The sequence below is a fragment of the Callithrix jacchus genome, chromosome 3, assembly GCF_049354715.1.
Source record: "Callithrix jacchus isolate 240 chromosome 3, calJac240_pri, whole genome shotgun sequence".
In the NCBI taxonomy this organism is placed as follows: Eukaryota; Metazoa; Chordata; class Mammalia; order Primates; family Cebidae; genus Callithrix; species Callithrix jacchus.
In genome coordinates this window covers 159,469,123-159,484,850 of record NC_133504.1, presented here as the reverse complement: position 1 = coordinate 159,484,850, position 15,728 = coordinate 159,469,123, and the positions used below count along the sequence as shown (strand labels likewise).

Sequence of the window (15,728 nt, the reverse complement as noted above, 5' to 3'; positions counted from 1 at the left end):
AGTTGCGTAGGTACACACATGGCAGTGTGCTTTGCTTTTCTTCTCCCCTTCACCCATATTTGGCATTTCTCCCCAGGCTATCCCTCCCCACCTCCCCCTCCCACTGGCCCTCCCCTTTTCCCCCCAATAGACCCCAGTGTTTAGTACTCCCCTTTCTGTGTCCATGTGTTCTCATTTTCATCACCCACCTATGAGTGAGAATATGCGGTGTTTCATTTTCTGTTCTTGTGTCAGTTTGCTGAGGAAGATGTTCTCCAGATTCATCCATGTCCCTACAAACGACACGAACTCATCATTTCTGATTGCTGCATAATAGTCCATGGTGTATATGTGCCACATTTTTCCTCTTCTTAACTTGTGGCTACTACGTCTGTTAACTAGCAGACTTCCAGGAGGTCCTCTTTGAAGTAGAATCAGGGATGGCTTTCCTTCATCCTCGTTGGAGACTGGTAATGCATGCAAAGCATGTGCCAATGCTACTCCTTCTCATATACTTTCCACTGCTCTCTAAATCAGGTTGAGTGCTGAGTAGGGTGAAGGCCTTCCCCCATGACCTGAATAGCTAGGATCCCCAGTGGAAGTGTACAATAACAAAGGCAGTTTTCTACCTCTCACACTCTGGAAACCTACAGTTTTCCACCTGGTTCATGGAATAGGCTGTAGCATGCCACTTCTTTCAAAGGGTCAGTGTTTTGTTTGTTTGTTTGTTTGTTTTAGTTTTTCAGCTAAATGCCTTCATGGAAAGGCATGAAAAAAGGTCATGGAAAAAAGGTCAGTGTGAGTCTGTAAACAACTGGGAGAAGCATGCTAACAATGCCAAAATCTGCTGTCGTGGAAGTAGTGAGGGTAAAGATTAAAATATTTTGATAACTCTTAAAGACCTTTAACAATAGCATCTATTAATGAAGAATAATGCAATAAAGTATATCTATAAACCAGAGATATTAATATACCTAATGATTGAAATGTCAAAAACACTTTAAGATTTGAAAACAGACAATAATCTACCAAACTACTAAATCTATTTATATTTTATCTAAAGCTTTGTCCAATACACTGTGATAATAGAAAAAAAGTTGAAAATTTAAAATAGAAGTTAAATCCTCATTAATTTCATGTGCTATACCTGTCTACATGGAAAAAAGGAGGAGAAAAAGCTATAAAATAGTTGAACCTAATATATTTGTTTATATATGTATTCTAGTCTAAGAAAAATATAATTCAATATGTGCAAGATATCAGAAAGAAAATATGCAATAAATTTTATGATTAAAAAAATAAGCAAATGTAGAAATATACATTTTGAATGAGAAGTTTCATTATTATCAGATGTCTGACTTGTAAAAGCAATCTTTAGAGTAATTGCAATTTTAAACAGAAGCATAATAGCAATTATCAAGAGAACAGAAACTAAATTTTATATAGAAGAACAGAGTTGAGTATGCTTGACACACTTCTAAAAATAAATATGATGGCTAGACTTTAAAGTGGTTATTAAAACTCACCATAAAGTGTTAGTAATAAAGGTTGTATAATCTTTTCCCAGTATAAATAGACAAATGAATATCCAAAATTATTTCTTGGTACATATGGCAACTAGAATTTTGAAAGACAGCACGGCAGATTATGAATAAAATGATTAGTTGAAAAATTATTCTGGAATAAATGATTAAAATATGAAAAAAATAAAACTGATTTTTTATATCTTACCATACAGAAAAATAAATTCCAGGAGGATTAAAGGCTAAAGCTTAAAGTCTACAATAATACTTAGAAGTTAATGCAATGTCCTTATGATTGTGGAGTAAAGAAAACATTCTTTAAGAAGACACAAAATGCAAATGATTAAAAATACCTGATTCATTTACATTATGATAAGAGTCGCTATTGATAAAAAGTCAAGCCACATAAGGGAGAAAGGTATAAACAGCCTAAAATTTGAAAGGATTTGTATATAAAACATGTGAAAGAGTAATTTTAATAAATAAAAAATACACTAAAAATTCAAAATAACTAATATGACACTTCACAAGAGAGGAAAAACAATTGACACATAATATATAAAAATATACTCAATGTATTCATAGTAAAACATTACAATTGAATCCTCAATATAAGTGACATGCCATTTCTCGCCTGTAGCAGAAGTATTAGAATTTCCAACATCAGAGGCTGCATAAAATGTAAAGTAACTATAAATTGAGTTCACACTTTGGTGATAACCAGTAGAATTAAAAATGCTGAATTCTATAATTCAACAATTACATTCTTAGGTTATTTATTCATTATATAACAGGTGCTAGCTATTTTTTTCGTAACAGGTGTTATAAAAGTGCACATGTTATCTAACCAAAATGGATAAAAGTATGGTGAAATACACACACACACACAGAGACACACAACCCACATATGTAATGAAATAAAACAGATTAAAATAAATGAATATAGCTATACTTATTAATAAGAACAATCTTATTAATGTAAAAAATTATAGAATATATGTATGGTAGTTTCCATTACATACAGGGTAAAAATAAATCCTTTATATGGGATTGTGAAACATGATATTACTCAAAATTTCATAAAAACTTGCAACAAACTGATTATGGAAGAAATTTGGCTCAGCATAATAAAATCCAGTGAAAAATGAACAGTTTTTCTCTATGACCAGGAACAAGACAAAGATGCCCATTCTAACCACTTCTATTCAACATAAATTTGGAAGTTCTAGTCATAGCAATTAGGCAATAATTAATTAATTAAAATAAAATAAAATGACATCTAAATCAGAAAAAGGAAGCTAAATTTTCTCTGTGGATTATGTGATTACATATAGAGAAAACCCTAAAAACTCCACCAAAAAACTTCTAAAAATAAGAAATGAATTCAGTAAAGTCTCAGGATACAAAATCAACATACAAGAATTCATTGCTTTTTATACATCAACAACCAAATATCTGATAAATAATTAATAATTCAATTTACAGTAGCATCAAAAAATACTTAGGAATAAACTTAACTGAGATAAAAACATGCACACTGAAAACTATAAAAAACTGATGGAGAAATGGAAGGACACAAATAAATGGAAGATACCCTGTGTTTATGAACTAGAAAATTTGATACTGTTAAAATGTTCACAGTGCTCAAAGCTATCTATAGAGTCCCTGAAATGCTTATCATTGTTATAATGACCTTTTTTCATAAATAGATAATGCAATTCTAAAATTCATATAGAACCAGGAAAGACTTCAATTAGCCAAACCAATCTTGAAAAACAACAAAGATGGAAGCATCAAACACCCTGATTTTGAAATACATAATAAAGAACTAGTAATTTAAGCAGTATAATACTAGTATTAAGACAAACATTCTTCTAGCTCTTCCATTGCATTCGGGTAGGGCAAAGTTTTGCTCTCTTAGACCTGTAGAGTTGAGGGATTCTTCAAGTTCTAAAAATAAATTCCACATATTTAAAAGAGTAGATAAACTTTGTAAGGCATCAGTACAATTATAGCAGGGCTGTATATCCCCCCCCTTTTTTTTTTAAACAGTCTCATTCTGGCACTCAGGCTGGAGTTCAGTGGTGTGATCTCGGCTCATTGCAACCTCTGCCTCCTAGGTTCAAGCAATTCTCCTGTCTCCTGAGTAGCTGGGATTATAGGTGTGCACTACCATATCAGCTATTGTGTGTGTGTGTGTGTGTGTGTGTGTGTGTGTGTGGTTTTAGTAGAGACAGGGTTTCACCATGTTGACCAGGCTGGTCTTGAACTCTGGATATCATGTGATCCACCAATCTCGGTCTGCTAAAGTGCTGGGATTATAAGCATGAGCCCCGGCATCGGGCCCCTATTATGTTTTTATGTTGCAAAGAAATCTCATATTCCAAAGTAATTGCATATAAAATGATAAAATTTCATTTTGCAGTATTTACTATCATGTCCCAAAATAACACTATTTTTAAGTTGCATTTGAATTTTTAAAGTAATTTGCCAAACCTTGCAGTTATACATAAATTATGGTGATCTGAGTTAAGTAGCTTATTCTGTAGCTGTATCTACATATTTGATTATCACAAGTATTGGCTCAGACCTAGAAACACCCAATGGAGTTAATAATGACAATTGGCAATTGTTCCCCTTTGATTTCTGGCCACTTCATCTATTTCTCGCAATCTCATTCTTTGCATATCTATCACATTGCTCCATTAGAAGAAAGAGGAATAATTTCTTATGAGGTTATTTATGAATGAATGAAATGGGGACCGGGCGCGGTGGCTCACGCCTGTAATCCCAGCACTTTGGGAGGCTGAGGAGGGTGGATCACGAGGTCAAGAGATCGAGACCATCCTGGTCAACATGGTGAAACCCCGTCCCTACTAAAAATACAAAAAGTTAGCTGGGCACGGTGGTGCGTGCCTGTAATCCCAGCTACTCAGGAGGCTGAGGCAGGAGAATTGCCTGAACCCAGGAGGCGGAGGTTGTGGTGAGCCAAAATTGGGCCATTGCACTCCAGCCTGGGTAACAAGAGCGAAACTCCGTCTCAAAAAAAAAAAAAAAAAGAAGAAATGGAGAATTTGCTGTGAAATGTAGTAAAAATGGTAACTCATGTCTACACCCAGATTGTGGCCAAAGGTTATTTCCACTAGATTCTATTACTGTTACTTAACTTACAGTCTTCTGTATTTTGTAAGTCACAATGAAATGGCTTTAAAAGTTAGTGATCTCAATGCAAGTCTCATGTTTGATGCTTATTTCAAACACATCTACACAAACACCACCAAAACAAAATGGCTCTTGATAATCAAACATTACAGCTTGAAAGACACTCTATTATTAAACTCTATTATTAATAAACAATAGTTTGTTTGGTTGCTATAAATAATGCCCAGTAATTATTATCTTTGATGGTTTATGGGATGAGCTTAAATGATTTAAATATGCCTTTCTACTAAAAATGTTAGAACAAAAACATTCCTTTCACCCTGTAAAATAAGCAAAAGAAGAGATAAAATGGTTGGACATATTGTACTTTGTAATATCTCTGCAAATAAAGGGAGAATAGCAGAATTAAATTTTCATATTTAATAAGGGTTTTACAGTTTATATTCATCTTCTGAATTATTATTACCCTCTAGAAAATACAGCAGGAGTATGAGATACAATCACGTGTATTATGCAGTAATAAGCACCATCTGGATATATTCAGAACACAAAAACTTAGTTATCTGAATACTGTTGACTAACTGTGTCTGATTCAGTTAATTTCTGAAATATTTATGTAAGCTAATTCAGACAACGCATGCACTATAACTGAAAGGTAATTTTAAAATTAAAATTCTAAATAAATATTTCATAAATTATTTTGTTAAACAATTGTCCTATTATTCCTTGTTTGATCCTTTACCTAATTTTTATACTTAAAAAAGTTCAATGACATAATATGAATAACTACAGATAAATTAAGCAAATATAGTATAATTTATTTTGTCTTAAATTTATTTACTGAAAAAAATGATTTGATATATTTTACGCATTTCAAAAGCAACAGATTAAAATAAAGTAAAAATGCCTAGCATCTTAAAATTTTATGCCATACTGTCATTTATGGAGACATGGATTTATTACTTTGACTTTAATTTCTGACACTTTTCCAAAATAAACATTTTAATGACAAACTGTGATTACTAATGTCAGCATTTTCAAACTGTCATTGACAAGAAAATGATAATTACAACCGTAACAGTTTTATAAGAGGACAGAATTTTTGAATTAGTCAGAAAATTAAATAAGAAAATAATTGTGGTCGTGGCTTATTCAGTCTGCAGTGCATTATGTTAAATCAAAGTTGTTTTTGTGAAAGGTTTTTCCCAGGGCTAAAAAACTTAAATGTATATTTTAAATGAAATAATAATGGCAACTACTTCTATATTCATTGCCACATTCCCTATATTGTTATAGTGTTGTAATTGTTTTTACTTAATCTATACAGCAGCCCTATGTCATAGCTACTGTTATTGTTCCTATTTTAGCGATAAGAAAGCTAAAGTTCAAGAACATAATTTACAATTTTCCCAAGAAGACATGGTGCAACTTGCATCAAATCGAAGTGGTCCACTTCAAAGGCTTTCTTCAAAGAATGATGATGTACTGCCTCCCTTAAGATCAAAATATTATTTAATAGCAAACAGTATAGCAGTGCATATAGCATTATGGCACTGAGGAAATTGCAGTTGCAGGATAAATTCTCCTTCAGTCTTCACAGGTCTCACAAATGAAGGAGAAGTCGCCAAAACTATGCCCTCTTCTAAAATTATGTGCAGAAACTACTTCAGTAGGAGCCAAGTTTAATTCAGAAGAATTACCTTGAGGTGAACTGCCAAGGCAGTACTGCGGTGGGGACAGAGCCTAGGGCCAGCAGGTGAAGAATTTGATGTCAGCATATCTCTTCGAATTTAAGGAACTCAACCAGGGCAAAGAGGCTCTTGGCAGGAGCACAAGGGGCATGTTTGAGGTGTTGTTATTTTCTTATTTATTTCATTGCCTGTGTGACAATTATGCTGTGTACTAGATTTGAGCTTATTCTTCATAGTGAATGCCTCTGAAATATGCATTTTATCACTGTATACTTTATTCCCTGAAAAAAGAAGGAAGAAAGAGAGGGAAAGAGGAAATAAGAAAGAGTGGGAAATGTGTGCAGTCACACACACACAAACACACACACACACACACAGAGTTTAAAAAGTAAAGATGTTGGGTCTTTGAGGACAAATATATAATACATTAAAAGAATGATCATGAATCAATGAGAAGAAGAGAGGTTGGCATACCCTTAACAGCATAGTAGAACTAAAAGCATGCTAGAGTCAGATATTATTTAAAAGACTAAAGTATTACAAACAACTAGATACCAATATTTTTTTAAAAACCTACACAAGATTGTCAAATCCTAAAGAAAGTATAAATTACAAAGTGACTCAAGAAAAATCAGAAAACTGAATGATTTCATAAATATTTAAACTTTATATATATAAATAATCTATTTCTAAAACAGTAGACTAAAATTTAAAAACTGGGTTTTTTAATAAGACCCACTCACAGTACAAAGAATTTAAGTAATTGAGAATAATTTTGGCAAAATGTATGTAAGATTTCTTTGCAGAAATTGGTAACATTTTATTGAAAAAATTAAATAGAACAAATAATTGGAGATCTATATTGTGTTCATTCATAGGAAATGTCTTTATTATACAGGCATGTATTCCTTTCAAACTAGCCTATAGATTTACTATAATTTCAAATAAATATTCAATAGGTTGTATGAGAAATGTGGCAAGCTGAAACTAAGACAGTAATTGCAAGTACAAATAAACAACAATAGCCAAAGTTTATTGAATAAATAAGAATGGTTAATAATATATGAAAGTATCCTGAATAAATAAGAATGATAAACAGTTCTAGCATGTCCCTCAAATTCTTATTTTCAAAAAAATATTGATAAATTTTATAGCAAAATTTTAAAAAATTGCTAATTTGAAAAATACCATAATAAAAGTGAAAAGACAAGCTACTTGGAGGAAGTTAATAGGAATACAAAAAGGACATAGATGAGTATGTAGATTAATCTTTAAAAATGTTTAAAATAAAATAACAATAAGACAGAATATGATAAGATGTGCAGAAATTTTACAGAAGACTAAGTACCTAACTCAATATATACAGAAAATTATGCTTGTTACAGAATCTGGAAAATATAAATTAATGACAAAATAAGAACTACATTTTACTTATTGATTGGCAAAAATGTTAGACACAATATCGATTAAAAATGTGTACAATATATTGCTTATGACAGTGTACATTAATTAACCATCATTGGAAAACTATTTGATGTTGTCCAGGTAAAACAAAAATTATCTAGTAAACAAGTATTTCTGTTTCTCACTATCATCTCTGGAAAAACTGTTGAATTTGTGTACCCAGAGATCTGTACAAGAATATACATGAATATACATAGTAGTTTGGTTTGTTTTAGTTTTTAAAAATGTATGCATACACAAAGTCTTTCTGAATGAGAAATGGATACATTGTGATAAAATTACCATGATAATATGCAGTAGTCCAAATGGAAGAATTACGTCTAGAACCAATAACATGGATAGATTTTTTAAATTATGTTGGAAGTTCTAGGAGACTACCTGTATAATTATGTCATTCTTATAAAACTCAAAAACAAACAAACCAAATAGTTTTGTAACTTGCATGTTTTATATATAATCTTCATTTTGTATTAAACATTGCTTTAAAAAATAACACAATCCTGAAACATAATTGTTAATTATTTGTGTTTTTCAATATTATGGGTAATTTAAATGCATTTTATTAAATGTCTTAAAAGTGCTCATATCAAATATTATCACTGTCTCTTTAAACTATCTACCCCAAGTTCTCATTTCAGCTGACATATTTAGATTCTATTCTCTAAAATAAATTGCTTATTTTCCCTTTAAAATAATAATTAAAATTCATCTTTTTGACTGCATAAAACTTTTTGTTGGTAGTTTGTGCTTTAACAAAAACCATATTTAGTTTTTTGCAAACTAAAATGTAACAATATGTTTTATCTCATTTAATTTTCAAAACAAACTTTTAAGGTAGATGTATTGATTATTCGAAACTAACTCATGTGTATTTAAATAAAAATAAAACTCAACTTGATTAAACCAAAAAAAAAATAAGAGAAAAATAAATCTATCATTTCAGTTTTCTTTTTTTTTTTTTTTTTCTGGGCTAACATCACTGTGAGGTAAGCGTATCCATATGGTATACAAGATGTCCTTAGCAGATCCAAAATTACATGGTCTTTTCATGTGGGTTGTAGAAATAAAGATTTTGTTTTTAAGATTTATATGTTTCTTATAATTTACACACTCATGGTTGGAACAGTTTTCCTTGATATTTAGTAGGCTCGATTTTCAAAAATTACATTTTTAAAATTTTGTTTCTGGATGTAGACTGGATAGACATATATGTGAAATGAGGAAATATGTTCAATGTTTCTGGTTTCTGAGGGCCTTGCATGTTTCTAGTCAAGGAGAAGTGAATGGTATCCTCATAGCGAATCTCAGAAAAAGATACCTTTGCTCTGTCAGCATGGGTACATCAAACCTCATCAAAGTCTTTAGCCCCAGCAGGACATTGCTGAATTATAAAGAGCAGTTTCTTTAGAGGTATGGGACTGGAGCCAGACTCTTTGTAGATCTATGAGTGCATGGGAGGAAGTAGAGACGTTGAGAGGGCAGTAGAGTCTACTCTCTCAAGAGAAGTGGAACAGAAGAGAAACAAGTTTAGAGAGGGATATGAGGTTAAGGGCATTGCTAAAAAAAAAAAAAAAAAAAATAGAAAAAAGAAAAGGAGGACAGTGTTAAGATTGGAAATAATATATTTCTTAGCTATTGTGCTTCCAAGTTAGATGGTTATACAGCAATTACTTAATCAGCTAGAAATTAGATGAGATAACTGAATACGGAACTGATTTTAGGCTTAGGTCAACAAAGTGACAAAAAAAAGAAAAGAAAAAAGAAATTAAGAAGGTCATGGATTTGGTTATTTAGAACAAAGAGGTTGAAGTTATACATTTCATGTTCTTGGTCACTTTAGGTATTAAATTAAGCAAGAAAGTAAAGATTGACAGACTGAGAGACAATATAAATTGTAAGAGATGTTATAGTGATTATACAAGAATGAATATTTTATAATAGTTACTTATTTTATTTTACTTACTAGATTCAAGAAAAAAGTGTTTTAGATGAATGGCATGACCCTCAAAACAAGAAGATGTGCTGCTTAATTAATTGTCTGCAAAACAGTGGAAAAATAGATGAAATAAAAGATGGAAAGCCTCCTTTCTCTCTCTGATGTTGTATTCTTTCTGTTCTATTAAAGTATGAGAGAATGAATAGCCTATAGATAATACTGCTAAAGGGAAAATTGTCCTCAAATAAAATTTACATTAAACAATAAAGGTGTGTGGTAAGGAGAAAGACAATTATTTTTCTTAAATATTCTCTGATACTTTCCCCAGCATTCTATCCTAGACTCTGTTTTCACTTTTTGAATCATCTCTGCAGATATCATTCACTACAGTGACAATATTTGTAATCTTTGTTTTGTAACTTTCAACTAATTATCTCAGGCCAGATGTCTCTCCAAAGTCCAGGTCTATTTTTCGAATATCTCCCTGCTATCTAGAAAGTTTCAAGAGGCACCCAAACTCCACAGTTCCAACATCAAATTCATAATACTATATTGTTTCCAACTTGTTCCTCTCATTTATCATAATCATAATGATTGATACCACAATCCCTTACTCTGAACAAATGAGACATGCATTTATGTAACTCCTCCATCATACCCTTCTCACATATCTCCAAAAGCTAAAAATTCCATATAATTAAATGTGAATAATATATTGTTTTTCCATTTCTGCCAACATTAACTCTGCCCAGGCCATGATTTTTCACCTGGTTTATAATACAGTTTGACTTTTAGTGGGTATTTCTGGCTTTCCACTGTCAGTCCTCTGTGGCTTACTTTTATGCTGAAGTTTTAAAGGTATTAAAAAACCTTATTTGTAACTAAAGTCATCAAGCAATGACTTTCAATTATCCCCAGGATAAATCTTAGAAGCTATATCTTGGTGAAGGAGGATTTACATTTCTATTACCTGCTTGCTTCACTTTTAGAATTTGTCTTCTCAGACTTTTCATAGTCAAATTTCCTGACACATTATACAAGCTGAGTTATTAGAAAATTTCTTACCTTAGCTGTTTACACATTCTGTTCCCTCATATAGAATCACATACAACATTTATTCACCATAATAATCATAATTTCTATAGCCAATATGTTTTACTTTTGTCTTTGCATTTGTCTTATCTTTGTGTCTGTCTTCTGTATGTGTGCATTCATATAGAATACTTATTGCCACTGAATTATAAACTCTTAATAAAAGTTATCTTGCCTTTGTATTCTCAGTATCTAAGGTGTTGGTGATTCTTTGACATTTATTTAAAACATACTTAGATTTTCAAAAATAGAGTAGAAATGTTTAGTATGAGAGAAAAATCAGTACAAAAGCACAAGAAGTAACAGAATAAAATTATTTAAAAAGGGAGAGAATTTTGGTGTTTTTTGGAAAAGTTACATTTAGATCTATTCTGAAGCTGTTCGTTTTTAACAAATAAAATGTTACAGGTTTCACATGAAAAAAAAAAGGGAGAGAATAGAAATTTAGTAGTCTTGTAACTACACCATTGTTTAATACGAATACTTGTCTTTCTTTACTGTTATGTTTGTTGATGGAGAATCTAAGATATGAATCTGATGAATCCATGAATTTATATAATCTTTATTTAATATTCCAGAAATAAATGTTGTTAGGTTTTATTTAAGACTTCACATCCATAGCATTTAATTTAAGCTAGTTATAAAGATGCTGACCTCCTAACGGAAATAAACACCTTAAGTGATGAACATTAAATAGTCAAGTGTGGATGCAAATTCAAATAAAATGTCAAGATTTTATTTTTTAATAACTTAGTAGATGATGATGCCCAGGCAAAGAGGAGGAAAAGAGGAGAAGAAGCAGAAGGTGGAGAGATAAAAAAGAGGATCAAGAGGAAGGTGAGTGTATTAGTCCATTTTCACACTGTTGTGAAGACATATCTGAGGCAGGGTAATTTATAAAGAAAAGTAGTTTAATTGACTCACAGTTCTGCCTGGCTGGGGAGGCATCAGAAAACTTGCAATCATAACAGAAAAGGAAGAGGCGCACCTTACGTTGTGGCAGACGAGAGAGTGTGTGTCAGTGCAGGAAAAACTACCATTTATAAAGCCATCAGATCTCGTGAGAATTCACTAACTATCATGAGAACAGCATGAGGGGAAATGCACTCCATGATCTAATTACTTCCCACCAAGTATCTCACTAAACACCTGGGGATTACCATTCAAGATGAGATTTTGGCAGAGACACAAACCTAACCATATCAATGAGAAACAGTAGGAGGAGGAGAATAATAGAGAGGAGGACAAGAAAAAAGCTTCTGATGAAACCATTGAAGTTGATTTTGAAGTAGAATGTGTAAACAATATATTGTAAACTATTAAAAACACAGGAAGCTGTCAGAACAAATTATTCCTAAGAATTTATATTTGAGAATCATTTGTTTGAAATGTTTATTGATGTCCAAAGGCTATGATAAATTAATGTGTATTTTTAATAGGTGTTATCTTTTACTTCAGTTAAAAATAAAGTACATGACAACAGATTTTCAAATTCTCTTTGGAAGTAGGTAATTCCAGTACATACTTTTTTGTAATATTTCTAAATATTATTAGATATAAATTAAGATAATTATATGTACACAATGTCATAATTCTAACAATAACATTTGTTTAATAACTATACTGTGTATTGATCATTCTGCTCACTGCACATTTTACTCTATTTATTCTTACAAGTCTCAACAATCCTACAAGCCATATAGGCATAGTTAAATTAACTAAATGTCCGTTGACATGAAGCTAGCAAGTGGTGGGGTGACAATCTGAACTTGAATAAATTTTCTGTAGAGCTGCTGTAGTAACGGCATTCATAGTGAAATGCCATTTTTGGACTCCGTTTTCTTCATTCAGGTACATTTCTCTCAGTGTACTTTGATACGATGAATGTAATGGAAAAAGCAATGATAAACAGTCCTACATACTAAGTACCTGGGAGAAGAAATTCTTGGAGACACAGAACATATTTAATTCAAAGAAATGACAAGAACTATTTTAGAATAAAATAATTCAACAAATAGTAAAACAAATGGGTTTTATGTTTTATTGAGTAAGGTCCTCAGGAAGCAGAGAATGAATTCCAAAAATCTTTTGTTAAAAGTTGTACTTACTGGTTAGTATGTCTACCAAAGGGCAAAACCTAGGACTGAATAGTTCATAAAATTCAATAAATTTATTAATAAAATAAGATTTCCACAGAGATAATTCTTGGTGTAATAATACATTATTGATTTGTCATTTCCTATTGTTCTTCTGTTTACTGGCTAATTGACTTGGAACAAGATTCCAAGTATTTGTCACATATATATTAGATATAGATATATAGATATATAGCACTGCCCTCATGTGTGTGTGTGTTTATGTATATGTGTGTGTGTGTGTGTGTGTGTGTGTGTATAGTATCTGTGGTATAGAGTTATTTGTGGGAATTAGGTTACACTACGCATATACTATGTGTTATATTCCTTATCACTCGGTAAATGCATAATAAATATTGATTTGATTGTTATTTTAAATGCTTATGTTTGACACTTTGCAATTTCTGATCTAAAAGGCATCAATTCTGCAAACATCTAAAGGCCTTGGCTTGGGCCTGGGCTTCTTCTCACACTGATGTTATGACATGATTGGCAAAAGCATATATTTGCTCTAAGTCTCAGTTTACTCATTTCTAAATGGAGAAAAGTTGTTTTACCTGTCAGTATTATTGGAAATGTGTTTTAATGTAGAAATAGGAATGAAAGAGTTAAAGCAGTATCATTATCATTTTGTCATCATTATCATTTTCCTAGAAGTAGTTAACTGGAGTGAAGCAAGTAATTGACTTTTAATGCAAAGCAGGTTGTGCTCTCTTCCAGTTGTCTGACACTTAAATCACAACTAGATAGTCTCAGTAAAATGAGGACAGGTTTTAAGTGGTATGGTGAGAATAAATGGACTTTCTAGTGGTCTTATAGGTCAATTAAGTTTTTAAAGATCTAAGAAGAAATGTGACTAGATACTGCGAAGACTTCTCTCTAGATCATTTCTAACCATATATTTCAATAAGATTGATTACTTAAGCTCTTATTACAAAAACCTGTATTGTAAAATGCTTTTCAATATTCCACCATCACAGGGATATTTAAAGTGTGTTTTTAGCTTTCTTACTTGTAGTTTTAGATGTGCAGCCATGTGCACATTTGTGGGTAACATGAGAACATGTGTGTAATAATGCTTGATGATACTTACAATGTCATCATGTGCTAAAATGCTTCTGGTTCATGTACCACAAAATCACAGATGGGAAAATTTGGGTAATCTCTATTGGTAATCAAGATATTGAGAAAAAATTTAGTCTCAATTTTGGGAAAAAAAATTGCGCTGGTATTTGTTGGCTTTTAGCAATTTTATTTGAATCAAAAATTACATAACAGACTTGGATTTAGACTATGAAAAATATGAAAATGATCTTGTTCTGCAAATGTTTTTTTTTTTTGTCCTAGCTCTTAAAAACTTAAGAGAAGGATTAATATGAAAACACCAAAGTACTACAAAAAATTTCCTAAACTTTTTTCTGTTATACAAATAAGACTAAATTCAATTGCATGTATTTTCATTTACTAAACATTCAAAACTTAATTTATTATGACTGGATGAATGCTTTCATTATCTATTAAATTATTAAACATTTTTATTATTAAAATTTTTATAATTTCTTTCAACATGCCAATCATCTTTACTGAAAAAACTGTTTGTCTGAATATTATTAAGACAAAAACACAAACTTGGAACAATTTCAATGACATCTGAACAACAAACTCCTTTTATTAGGATGACTGAATGAAAGCATCTTTGGTTGGGAAGAAATTTCATGGATTTTTATTTTTTTGTTACTTTTAAATTATATGTTTCAGCACATGGTAGCCCAACACTTCATGAATGTGCTACTGAATTATGATCAATAATTAAATATATTTTTGCTACCAGTGAATACATATTTATGTGGCTTTGTGTCATCAGGACTATTAAGATGAGGGGACCATAGGACAAGCTGCAGATGGGGTTCAGCTTGTGCAAGCACCTCATATAAGTGGTATGTGGATGAGAAAATAAGCTGGTCAGAAAATAACAAGGTGGATGTATTAGTCCATGTAAAGTCAGGAAATGGTTCTTTATGGTAAAATCCTGGCACTGAAATAATCACAACAATTATTTGAAAACACAGTTTACTTCTATAGCCTACTAAAGGAAACTGGCACTAATCAATGTCACACAAATGTAACATCTCAAACCATAATAAGGGATAAAAGGAAATAAGCAGCATATTATAAGCATGTATAAGAAGGACATCTGAAATGGTCTGAGAATTTGGTAAACTTATTCTAGAGTGAGCGATCTGAGTTGAAATATGAACAAATACCATATGTATACAGAGAACATTTCTGATATGTTTTGTTTCTTTCAGGGAATGTTCATTTTATTTGAACCTTATGCCTCCCCTATGTTGTGCTCTAAAGTTTTCGTACAAATAGAAACTCCCACCCTCAGGAACGTTAACTTTCTGTCCACACTGTAAAGTTCCTAACTTGAGGAATGTCTGTCATCCATGAGAAACATTTCTTTCAGTTTACTTTTAGACTTAAACAATGTTATGCACTCAGTATCAGGTGCAGATCCCCTGTCACATGATTAAGAAAAACATTACTTTTGTGACATTGTGAGTTTTGTCTTTATCTGTTTCCCACAAGCCAGCTGAAATGCTGCTTCCTGTCTTTCTTTCTTCATACCTTGACCTTTCCAAGCAGAGTGTACTTTATCTTTGTCCTCTTGTTTCTTGAATAACATTGTTGCTGGCCTCCTCTGTTGCATACTTTGGCTAATTGTTTTCTATTATCTGCCTGA

The 15,728-nt window shown here is 31.7% G+C and overlaps 1 long non-coding RNA gene across 7 annotated transcripts in view; it reads left to right on the top strand.

Moving 5' to 3' along the window:
- Positions 1-10,052, top strand: part of LOC118152331 (uncharacterized) — a 219,653-nt gene extending 209,601 nt beyond the window's left edge. For 2 of the 7 annotated variants that reach the window (XR_004740999.3, XR_008480264.2), the window contains exon 10: positions 9,786-10,030. This is a non-coding gene — a long non-coding RNA (uncharacterized LOC118152331). Of the gene's footprint in view, positions 1-9,785 lie in introns of all 7 variants that reach the window. The other 5 variants (XR_004741005.3, XR_008480265.2, XR_004741001.3 and 2 more) reach the window with 5 other exon arrangements.
- Positions 10,053-15,728: the final 5,676 nt, after the last annotated feature.